We start from the raw sequence: 11,897 nt of genomic DNA, 5'->3' as shown, positions 1-11,897 counted from the left end.
TTTCAGGTTCTTTTCTTAGTTTGGTATCTGGCATGTCAGCAAATTTAAGATCTCCATTTTATAGGTGAGAGAATGGAGCCAAAGGCAGGTGAGATGGCTTGTGGTGCAGATCCATGACAGAATGGAGGAGAAACCCTGATCCAGGCTACTCATCACCTCACAGCTTTGAGGGGTCCCACGACCCACTGTCTTTTTTCTTTTAGGTTATTGCAGATGTCTCCAGAAAGCGGTCGTTCTAGGACTTGTTCATGTTTCAGATCTCAGAAATATGATCCCATAGCTTGTCTGAGCAGTTATCATTTCAACTGTGAATGATGGAGTTCATTGTGCTAAGAAAGAGCATTTTTCTATGCATGTTTTTCGTCTTTGGCAAGGAATACACAAAGTCATCCAGCACGTGGGTCTTTTCAAAAGCCCTGAAGGAAGCTGTTCCGACTCTGGTTCCGGTCTAGCCTCACTCGCAGATGGGCACCAGCATCCAGCTCTGGCTAAGTTCTTGTTCGCTTTTCTTTTCCTTTTTACCATGCCTGGGCTCAGGGTCACTTCTCGGATTACTTCCTCCTCACTTGGCCGGTAAAGGAGGACCCCTCCGCCTTAAATCGTGTGAGAGGTCTGAATGCAGGATGCTCGGCTCCGGCTGGTAGGAGTTTGCCAGTCATGTGTGCAAGGGCTAGCGTCTCTGGGGAGGAGGGTGCTGTATGCTATGCAGGGCCACATGCTGTGGTGCCCTGAGCAGGTTTTTATGGTGACAAGCAGGTAGCTTACGAGGGGGGGGGGGAGGCAGAATTAGCTTTTTGAGTGGTGTTGTGGCAGGAACCCAAGAGAGGACTGGGTAGGCTGGAGCTGGTCCTGCTATTGGGGGATCGGCCAGGTGGGATTGGGGGTGTACCTGGGAGAGCAGGGAGATTCCTGGCTAAGTCTCTGGAGCCCTGGAGTTGGAGGGCCCTGGAGTTGAAGAGGTCAACATGGCTTACAATGTAGTATCATTGTTTTCCTTGTGTATATTTAGATCTGAGAAACCAAGGTGACACGCTAGTGTGATGTTACATTTGATACCAAAGGCTTTTCCATTTCTCCAAGTTGCTTTGTGTCACACCGTTATCTGTTGCATATTAAGAGACAGAGGGGGCCTGGTGCAACGGATCAGCAGCTAAATCCTCACCTTGCAAGCACCAGGATCCCATATGGGTGCTGGTTTGTGTCCCAGATGTTCCACTTCCCTGCTTATGTTCTGGGAAAGCAGTAGAGGATGGTCCACAGCCTTGGGATCCTGCACCCATGTGAGAAACCTGGAAAAAGCTCCTGGCTCCTGGCTTTGTATCAGCTTAGCTCCAGCCTTTGTAGCCACTTGCAGAGTGAATCAGCAGATGAAAGATCTTGCTGTCTATCCTTCTCTCAGTAAATCTGCCTTTCCAATAAAAATAAACCTAAAGAGACAGAGGGGAAGAGGTGACATGCTCGAAGTCACAAAGCTAAAGGACAGGATGCTGACTGAGTCACTTGTAAAGACAGGTGACTGGTGTTGCCCAGACATCATAAGAGTGATCGTAATCCCAACTGACTCTCAGAGCTCTGGCAGGATGGGGTAGGATACAATCTTGATAATCAGATCAAAGTATCAGTAAGAATTCATTAAGGGCAGGGCAGGAAGCTGGACCAACAATTCAGGTAAGTTTTGGCTTGTGTTACTCTGCGGGGAGATAAGGATTGAGACAATGGTACTATATACATACATACATACATATGGATAGTCAGGGATGATATTCAAAACGATTATGCTACAAGGACCATCAGCCCAGCCACTAATCCTTCTGATATTAGATAATAGGAGAGTGTAGAGAGTGCTGGGACAATTGGTATGGTTCCCAGGAAGCTCAGGGGTGTGGCTATTTATCACACTAATTTGGAGGCATTTCAGCAGTTCCTTACCAGCCCTACCCAGGTTTTATGATCCCCAGTCTCGTTCCTGGGTGTGCACTCCCCCTCCACTTCTCCCCAGGTTAAGGGGAGGCACATCCCAGCATTGCTTGCAGTGGTGGGAACTTGGAGCATTTGGGGAGTGGATGGCAGCAGGTGGATGAGGAATACAGTGAGCCAAAGGAACAGACCAGATGCACGCAGAACAATGGGGATGGAACTGAAAACACTACACCGTGGAGAGCAGAATGCAAGAGAAGATCCAAAGAAAGGACAAATTACCATTTACATGAATTAGAAATGTATGCACTCGGAACAGCCTCATACGCTTTACAGGGACTCACGGATACAAAAGGGTGCTACAAAGTACATTCGGAGCACTGACTATGGAGGGTGGATGGCGATGCAAGTGTGGAATGGGAGAGAGAGAGGAGAAGCCAAGCTTCTGTGTGCTAATGATGGTAACATTCAGGGAAGCATGACTGCACTAACCCTCTGTATCCAAGGGAGCAAAGAAGACGACAAAGGTGAAACCTCTGTTGGGGCAGCTGACACTCGGAGGTAGTGCCGGCCACATTCAAGGAGGAAGAGCAGAGTGCATTTGAACTGGGATGACCTGTCGGTTGCCGTCTGCAGAGAGTAGGCCCTGGCTGCTGCTGTGCTCCTCCAGAAAGATCGTGGAGTCCTTCTCACCAGTGTATTTTGACATGATAGAATTTCCTTCTCACGACTTTGTGATTTTTTTTAACAAATGAATTTTAATAGAAAATGAAAAAGACAAACGATGTGAGTAGAAAGACATTCAGGGAAATAAGTTTAAAGGCTTTTTTTCAATCCTCAGACACATTGGGTGCCTGTTCATGTTCTGGCTGTTCCGCTTCCGATCCAGCTCTCTGCTTGTGGCCTGGAAGGGCAGGGGAGAATGACTCAAGTCCTTGGGTCCCTTCACACATGGGGGAGACCTGGAGGAAACTCTTGGCTTTGGAACTGATTCAATCAGTAAATAGCACATTTCTCTCTGTCTCTTCCTTTCTGTGTTACTCTACCTTTCAACTAAAAATACAGCAAATCTTAAAAAAAGTCCTTGGATTCTAGCATTCTGGTCACTGAACTCGTGGCTGCTCATGTGCTGGGCCTTGGGCCCCCTTCCCTGAGAAGCCTGGTCAGGGCAGGAGTGATGCCGTCAGCCCTTGGTAAGATGGCTCCTGCAGCCTTTTACTTTTTTGCCCAAGACCAGGGTAATTTCCTGCTGTGCAGGATATTTCAGTTTAATTCATGCTTTCTGGAAATGGGTGGCAGGACAGAGCATCTGTGTTACGGGGTAGTGAAGCTCACCAGAGCACACACACATTCCCTTCTCCAACTGGCATCGCAGGAGACCAGCTATTGCTCTTACAGTCGCCAGGGGACGGAATTTGCTAGTTCCTGCAGACAGGACTGAGGGAGAGTCTTTGCCACAGAAGTAGGGGTTCCAGCAATGGGTTCTGAGCATTTTCAGGATCCAAGGGTGCTATGGTTTGGCTGTTTGTCTCACTGAATTCAGAATTTTGACATGAAAAAGTCTCTAGTTCATGGTGCTACAGAGGTGGAAACTTAATCCACTTACTGTGTGTAGACACAAGGCTATCGGGGGAGTGATAGAGATTGGATTAGATTGAATCCTGTGGCTTTATTAGAGATCAGAGCAAGACATGACATCTCTTGTCACTGATGCTCTGCACTGCCATGTGTGCCTTACCCAAGCCTGTCCGCCAGGTCCAGGTGTTCTGTAAGACCTTGGACCATGCTCTAGGGTCCCCAGAGAGGGACTCCAGGGACACCCAGGCCTGGAGACATAACCCACATTTGATCAGAGCATTCTTTTGCAGAGCAGTCTCCTTTTATCTGCAGAATCTGACAAGTTCCTTAAAAATATTACAAAGAGCCTGAATGAAAATTTCGCTGAGCTGTTTAGGGGCAGAGGTGAATTGGAATTCAAGTCATCCGACTTTAACATCATAAATATTTAAGGTCTGTTCAATATAAAAGTCATAGTATAGGCCAGTTAAAGCAAGTGTGAAATAATTTCATGAAAGTAAAGGGATTCTGGTTGCAATAATCTGGAATAAAAGTATGCTAGCTAATTAAGAACTAAATCGAATTTAACATGAATTCAATCTTGAGCTTTGAGGCAGCCAAGCAAAGAGGGGGAGAGACATGATGATTTCTCTATTTTATTTACTTATTTTTTCACCAGCCCAAAGTGGCACAGGAATAATGGGTGAACATTTCCAGCAGAAGCAGAAGTTGAGTAGCCCTGTGGACAGGATTCTATTCATTTATTTACATCTTTAAAAGTGTGTATTTGGGGCATTGAACAACGACCCAGTGGCTAAAGCCTCACCTTGCATATGCTGGGATTCCATATGGGTGCTGGTTCATACCCCGGCTGCTCCACTTTCTTTTCAGCTCCCTGCTTGTGGCCTGGGAAGATGGCAGAGGACAGCAAAAAAGCTTGGGAACCTGCACCCGTGTGGCAGACCCGGAAGAAGCCTCTGGCTTCTGGCTTTGGGTTGGCTTGGCTCTGGCTGTGATAGCTACTTGGGGAAAGAATGGGTGGATGGAAAATCTTTTTGTCTCTCCTCTCTGTAAATCTGACCGTCTAATAAAAATAAAGAAATCTTAATTTGAGGGAAGTGGGAAAGAAAGAGATATGCACACAGTCTATGGGGGCAGAAGCTGGGAGCTAAGTTAGGTCTCACACAGGTGGCAGGAGTTCAATAATTCAGCAGTGTTGCCACCCTAGGTGTTAGCAAATCGCTACTGGCTCCCAGGTTCTGCTTTGGCAGGAAGCAGGAGCTGAGTGTTTAGCGAAGACTTGAACCCTGCCACTCTAACATGGGACTGGAAGTCTCGGTTAATGTCACAACTGCTTGGTAAGTGTGTGTCCCTTGTGACAGGGTCATCAGCAATTCATGTCACAAAAGGTCTTAGACTTCCAGTCTTCTTGGAAGTTCACAGTCCAGTGGAAGACAAACGCTCAAATCCAGTCTGGTAGGTCTTTCAGAAGAGGGGATGCAAGTGCAAAGGGCGCACACAGAGGACAGAGGAGACCCGACCCACCAAGGCAGAGGGGCTTCTCAGGCAGCTGCGATCGCAGGGAGTGCTGAGCAAGGACTCCTCCGTTGGCAATGGCGTTCCAAGCAGAAGGTGCCCGCGTTCCTGGAGATACGGGGTGCTGGGGCACGGCAGGTGATTCGGATGCTCAAATTGGCTGAAGGGACGTTCAGGCAACTGGGGAAAGAGTGGCAAGTAAGAGACACAGACCCAGTAACGTGAGCCATGGTTACTAACAGCCCTTCACTTGACACCTTTCTGCTAGACCCAGCAGCATCTTCAGTTTCACCATTAGGCCAGTTTTTGCTTTAATAACTTAAGAAGCAAAATAGTATTTTCCTTACTTTCAGGCATCCAGTTGCTTTGGATTTCAGCAAGAATAAAAGGTCAAAGACACAGGGCCTGGAACTGTGACAGCCTTGGTCTTGCTAGGCTTTGCCACAGGGCAGTGGTCAGCGGGGTGGGGGTAGGGAGTGTGTGTGTGTGGGGGGGCAGCCAGCAGGGCCTGTGCTGTGGGGCGGGAACCCAGGAACACTGGCCGCCTACAGCTTGGAGCAGCTGGCTCCGAGGAATTACTGCGTGTCTGCACAATTAAAAAATCTGCAGTTTGGGGGCGGGCGGGGGAGTGTGGGGGTGGCCCTTGAGCGTCCCATTTCTCCTCGGGCTGTTGACTGGAGCACTTTGGCTTGGTGCAGAGAGGCCAGTGACGACACTTTTCGGACCACAGGCTGCCCTGGCCCTGGTCCTTGCTAGTTCCTTAACCTTGGCCAAACCATTTTCCTCTGACTCCCTCTTTTGTTTGTCCTTGCAGAAGGAGATCGACTTACCCCTTTGTACCTAGGAGGTGCTTATGCTTGATGCGCGTGTCCAGCCACTTCTGACTCGGTGAGTCCAGGACGCACGGCCATTGAGTTTCCAGGCAGCGGTACGGGTGGCAAAAATTGGCAGGCACTGTTTCCATCTTTGCACTTTGCTTTAACACAAGTTGGGATCTCCGAGATTCCCAAGAAAACCCGGCAAATGTGCTAAAGTGTCCCTTGGGCCTCCACTTTGGAAAAGCGGTACTCTAGCTTACCGGGGCTACTGGGTAGGTCACCCATTGCCACGATGCTCCCAGTTCCGCAGAACGCGCAGGTGGGCTTTCACCCGGACGGGGCCGGCGGCTCTCCGAGTGACTCTGCACTCGGTCCGGGTGGGGGTGCGCGTCTGGCGTCGCAGCGTCTGGGTTCCTCCATCCGTCCGCCCCTCAGGCGGCCAGAGCCCCGCAGTTTGTACGCGCCCGCGCCGGAGCGCCGCGCCCTCGGCTCGGGGTGCACGGGCTGCGGGCCGGACGCGAGACGGTGGGCGGAGCCGGGGCCTGTGGGGCGGCGACTGAGCGGCGGCCCCGCCCGTCCGCCTGCCCGCCCGCCGCTCACAGGCGCTGTGCTCCAGCCCGGAGGGCCCACTGACCGACGGAGCGACGTGGGCGCCCCGCTCTCCTCGCCCCTGCGGCGGCGGGCGCGGGGCCGCGAGGTCAGGCCGGAGCTCTGCAGCGCGGGCAGGCGGGTTGTGCATAGCGGTGCCCAACGAGCCAGCGGCAGCCGCACTCCTGCAGGTACCGACTGGCGTCCCCGGCTCCGCGCGTGCCCCAGAGACACCTGGTACGCCCCCCAACTTTCCTGTGCAGCCCTGTGCCGTTTCCAGGCGTCCAGGGTCGGGGTCGTGGTGCACCGTGGGTCCAAACCTGAAAGCGACTTCCAAGGGTGCTGGGCGCTTGCCCCGCGCCGCGCCCGCCCTCTGGTTCAGGGAGCCTGCCGTCGCTGGCACCCAAAGGCTTTGCCTGTTGCGCGAGCTGCGGCAGCAGGAACCTTGTGCGGAAACCCTTTGAAAGCCGCAGGGACGGTATCTGGGACCTGCTTTCGGAGCGAGGGGTGGGGCGAAGTGGAGGACGACTGGAGGCGGGAGATTCCTGGCGCCGGAGAAAGGCGGCAGCCCGCGTAGGGGCGTCTCCAGGGCGTCCCCGTGGCTGAGGAGTTGTTCCTGCCTTTCCTCTAGAGGAGGCGCTTTCCTGCCAAATATAAGTGTTTCCCTGGCCGCCTGCTCCGCCTTCTCGTCTGCCTTTCCTCGCGTCTCCCTTGCCCCGCGACAGTTGCAGGGCAGAGTGCATCCAGGGCTCTGGCGCGGGCGCAGCGCGGTACCCGGGAACCGCCGGAGCGCCCCGGTTTGGGACGGCTTAGGGCTTGCCGAGCTGGTGTGGAGTCGACCATAGACTCTCCGCGTTTGGATCGGTGCTAGTGGTGCGGGCATATGCCCAAGGTCAGAAACTCCTTTTCCCTGAGCCCCCAAGCGCCCCGGTGACCGCTGGACTTCTGAGGCGCCTAGTCTGGCAAGGGATAGCGACCTGCCTGCAGGGGCCGCCGCGTCAGGCCAGGCGCTTTCGCATTGCAGGGCTCCTCTGCTTTGCTTCCCTCTTCGCTGCAAGCTCCTCTGTGTTGGGGTAGGAGCGCCTTCTGCGCGGGTCTTGGCTGAGGAGAGTTTCACTCGGGCGGCCCGGAGAAGCACCTCCCCCTGTCGAAGTTACCACCGAGCTCTGGGCTGGTGCTGGGGTGTCGAGGGGCGCAGTGGAGGCTCGCGCCTGGGGTCTCTCTGGAGGGGAGGTTGGCGGTTTGCCAGCGTCCTTCAGTCTTTCCTCTGCCCTCTGAGGAGTGGAGCAGGTGAGGAAAAGCTGGTCAGAAACCTGTCCCCTCTCTTCGTCTGTATTTGCTTAAGCGATTTGCATAACCGCGGGGCTTAGAACAGTGTAAGTTAGTCCTCTCTGCCCTCCTTTCGTAGACTGCTTGCAAATACCTGCCCAGGTAAACAGGAAGCGAGCATTTTCCTGAACACCTGCCTTTTGGCTAAAGGCATAAGCCTTGGGGCTTTGTCTTGCCCGCAGATAGGGCCTGAGGGACTGTGGTATTGGCTTTGTGGTTGAACTTGGCTCAGGGTGCAGGGCCTACTCCTCACCTGGCTTGTACTGCCCTTGAGGTCACCAGTTGATTCAGTTCCTCTTTAGCCACCAGCCTACCAGGGGCCTGGCCACTGTGCGCTCTGGGGACGACATGGGAGGAGGGGTCGTCCGGCTCCAGTACTCTCTCTCCGCCAGTTTCCTTCCTTTTCCTGCTGTGGCATTAAGTTCACCATCTGAGAACTAATAATTGTCAATATTGGGGTGGGGAAGGGAGGGTGGAGCGGAAGTGTTGGAGAACTCTGTACCTAGTTGTGTGGTGCATATTGGGGAGGGGATGGGGGTTGTGTCTAAACCATTGCTGAATACTTAAAACCACTGACGAACACAGCCACGCAGAGCTTTTGCTGACCAGGAGAGGAAATTTGGGGGAGGTCAGAAGTCATTTTGTTTTGTTCAGGACTCTGTGTGTGTGTGTGTGTATAATACATATATATATGTAATAAAGACTCAATTTTTTGAAGCTTGGTTATACTAGCAAAGCAAGACTAAATACCTTCTTTTTATTTTTAAGAAGTTTGTTTTTATTATTATTCTTTTTTTGAAGAGCAGAGAGAGAGAGAGATCCTACCTGCTGCTTTGTCCCCTAAATGCCTGAGGTCCCTGGGGCGGTGCCAGGCTGGTGCGTGGAGTAGGAACTCAGTGAGGTCCCCTGTGGGGGTGGCAGGTGCCCTGGACCTGAGCGGTTGCCTGCTGTCTTCTGAGGTGTGCATTTGCAGGAAGCCTGACCAAGGAACACAGCTGTGGCTTGGACCCAGACACTGGCATGAAATGTGGACCCCCCAGTGGCATCTTAACCTCTGGGTAAACTCCCCTTCTTTGTATTTTTTAAGAAAACCAGGGAGAAGTGGAGTCTGCAGCCCCCTCCTCTGTCTTGGGTGGATTTTGCCCTTTGCTGCAATCCCTGCCCGATGCGGCCTCCCTCTGTTCTGCCAGGGCTCCCTGTCTGCTCCGTGTCTGGCATCGGGGGTTGCAGCGTGTGTCAGCTGGGAGAGAGCAGGCACGTCAGGGTTTTCCTCTTCTCTTCCTCCTCCTCCTCCTTTTTTTTTAGTACATTTATTGGCTGTGTACTGCATGCCATATACTCTCTAGGCACTCTTCCAGGCGTTATCTCATTTAATCTTCACAACAACCAAACGAGGAAGTGAAGCTTATGTTCCCTCCTATAGTTTTGCTGGTGATGCCAGCAGGTGCATCCCGAGTTGGATGGCAGGGAGGGGGCGGAGGTGGGAGGCAATGGGACAGGGTGAGCCTGAGGTCTCACTGGCAGAAAAGGTTGGCTCTCCAGGGTGGACTGAGGTAGAAGGGGTGGTGTCTATTCCTCTTGTCCTTGTCAGACACTCTCCAGAGTGCCACTTGTGTGAAACCCCCACAAAGAACTGTTACCAGGAAAGGACCGGCAGGAGATGACCCAAGTTCCAGCCCCGATGTTTGGTCTATGGCTCCTTGAACTAGGCACGAAGCCTGTTACTTCTCGGGGTGTTGTTCTGCTGTGCTATACGAATCCAGAACTCAAATCCATGTTATTAGCATGTGCTAGGTCTGAACAGCTGAAGGTTTTTATATGTTGAATTCATTTCATCTTGATGACACTGTTTGGTTGGCAGGGAGGAGAAGGAGACACATTGGAGTAATGTGTGCCGAGTCACCCCTGCTAGGACCATAGGAAGCCAGCAGTCCATCCGTCCACGGTGATCTGACGGCTGAGCCACTGTGAGTTCAGTCTGCCTAATTTGTGCCTACTGCTGCAGCTCTGGGTCCTGTGCTTAGGAGGTTCCCGGCTTGACTTAGAGTGGTGACAGGTAGAGGTGGTTGGCAGTTTGCAAGTGACTTTCAGGTCCTATGTCTCAACCTTAAAAGAAGGCTGCATCAGAAAAAGGTTTGCTTTCCTATTGCCAAATAAGTCAGCTCTTCAATGGAATCAATCCTGCCTGGCTGAATAGGAAAATGCAGACAGTCCAAAAACAAGATCATGGGCTAGGCAGATATTATGGTTATTTCCAGAAAATGTGTTTATCAATGTGAGAAACCCAGGAAAGTCACAGACCACTTTGGACTCTTTGAATCAAATCCGTTCAGTAAGGGCGATCAGTAATCGCCGGGTGCACAGGATTGATCACGTGGGTTCCCTGTGCACCAGGGGCAGGCAGAATCTAAGACACAGTCTTCAGACTTGAACCTACAGTGAATCTGGGTGTGCAGGATTAAAAAGCACAAATGCTGTGTTTTTTTATGTTACAGGCTCGGCCCCCAGAGTGGGGCTGTTGGGAGGTGGTGGGAATATTAGGAGGGGTTTGGTGAGGCCCTGACTCATTGCAAAGCTGGCTCATCAGGGTGATTCTCACATGAGGGTTGTTTGAAAAGTCTGAGTGGTTGTGAGAACTTGATCTGTGATTGGGACACCATCCCATTATCCAAGTGCCTAGATTCCATTTCTGCCTCTGTTTCCCCACCAGCTTCCTGCTATGTGCCTTCCTGGGCAGGGTTGGGAGGGTAGGCAGTCGGTGAGAGCATTTGTGGCTGTCACCCACATCTGAGAGGTGGAGTTCGGGGCTTCCAGCTGTTTCAAGCAGTTAGTGGAGTGAGGCAGTGGCAAGGAGAGCTCTCTGTCCGTCTCGGCTTTAGTTGGCCCACCCAGTCTACCTCCTAGCTCCTCAGGTGACCTTTTTTCTGTATGATCTCTGCCATCTGCCATCAGCCACGGGCCCTGCACCAGAGCCCAACAGTGCCTTGCCATATGGACTTTGAACTTCCCAAACTGTGAGCTAGATGCACTTCTCATCACTTTGTAGGTAGCCTATTAAAGCTGTCCCATAGAAAAGACAAGGCAATACAAGACACTTAGTATAGGACCAGCACTACTGTATAGCAAGCTAGTCCTCTACCTGTGGTGCTGGCATCCCACATGGGCACTAGTTCAAGTCCCAGCTGCTCTGTCTAATTCCCATCCAGCTCCCTGCTTGTGGCCTGGGAAAATAGTGGAGGATGGCCCAAGGTTTTGGACTCCTGCACCCATGTGGAAGACTTGGGAAAAACTCCTGACTCCTGGCTTCAGACCAGCCCGTCTCTGGATGTTGTAGCTTTTTGGGGGAGTGAACCACTGTGTGGACATCCTTTCTTTTTGCCTCTTCTGTAGCTCAAATAAAAGTAAATGAATCTTAAAAAAAAAAGACACTTGATACTGAAGTCCTGACAAATTTATAATGATTGTGTTATGTTTGTATAACCTAATGCAGTGTGCAGGACTCTAATATGTAGAATGTCACAGCTATGTAGTATTTAATATATAGTATGTAGTGTGAGTGGCTTAGCTTGTTTTAGTCTTCCTAGTGTCTGAGTGGGATAGGCAACAAGGCGTGATCAACAATTTCATATTGCAGATAATGAAAATCAGGAAACATGAGCCATGGACTTGGACAGAGCCAGGGGTGTTCTGACTCCAACTCTAGCATCTTCCCTTATCTCTGGTGCTGCAGGACGAGATAAGAGGGCAGTGGGGTATCAGGAGTCCTTGAAGGGGGCAGACTTTGTGGCACGGCATGTTAAGTCACCCTCTGGAATACCACATCCCGTGTGGAAGTACCTGGGCTTCAGTCCTGCCTTTGTTTCTGACCTAGCATTCCTGCTAACTCAAAAGATGGCTCAAGTATTTGGCTTCCTGCCCCCATCTGGGATATCTGGATGGAGTTCTGCACCCCTAGCATTAGCTTGGCCCAGCCCCAGCTGTTATAAGCAGTTGGAGAATACATCAGTGGATGGAAGCATGCTCTCTCTCTATTGCACTGCCTTTTAAATAAATAAACATTAAAAAAATCTTTGGAAGTGGGTGACATAGAATTTTATCTTGGTGCTGGGTTTTGCTTGCTGATCTTGACCTCTTAAGGTGCTTGCTGATGGT

General features: G+C 51.5%; 1 protein-coding gene across 1 annotated transcript in view; it reads left to right on the top strand.

Annotated features, from left to right (window-relative positions):
- Positions 1–6,435: 6,435 nt before the first annotated feature.
- KCNS3 (potassium voltage-gated channel modifier subfamily S member 3) overlaps positions 6,436–11,897 on the top strand; it is a 51,459-nt gene continuing 45,997 nt past the window's right edge. Inside the window, exon 1 of the mRNA XM_004582611.3 lies at positions 6,436–6,607. The gene's annotated coding sequence lies outside the window, so the exon portion shown is untranslated. The remainder of the gene's footprint in view (positions 6,608–11,897) is intronic.

Source organism: Ochotona princeps, chromosome 8 (assembly GCF_030435755.1).
Source record: "Ochotona princeps isolate mOchPri1 chromosome 8, mOchPri1.hap1, whole genome shotgun sequence".
Classification (NCBI taxonomy): domain Eukaryota; kingdom Metazoa; phylum Chordata; class Mammalia; order Lagomorpha; family Ochotonidae; genus Ochotona; species Ochotona princeps.
The sequence above is the reverse complement of the archived record's forward strand: the minus strand, read 5'-3'. Positions and strand labels throughout refer to the sequence as shown.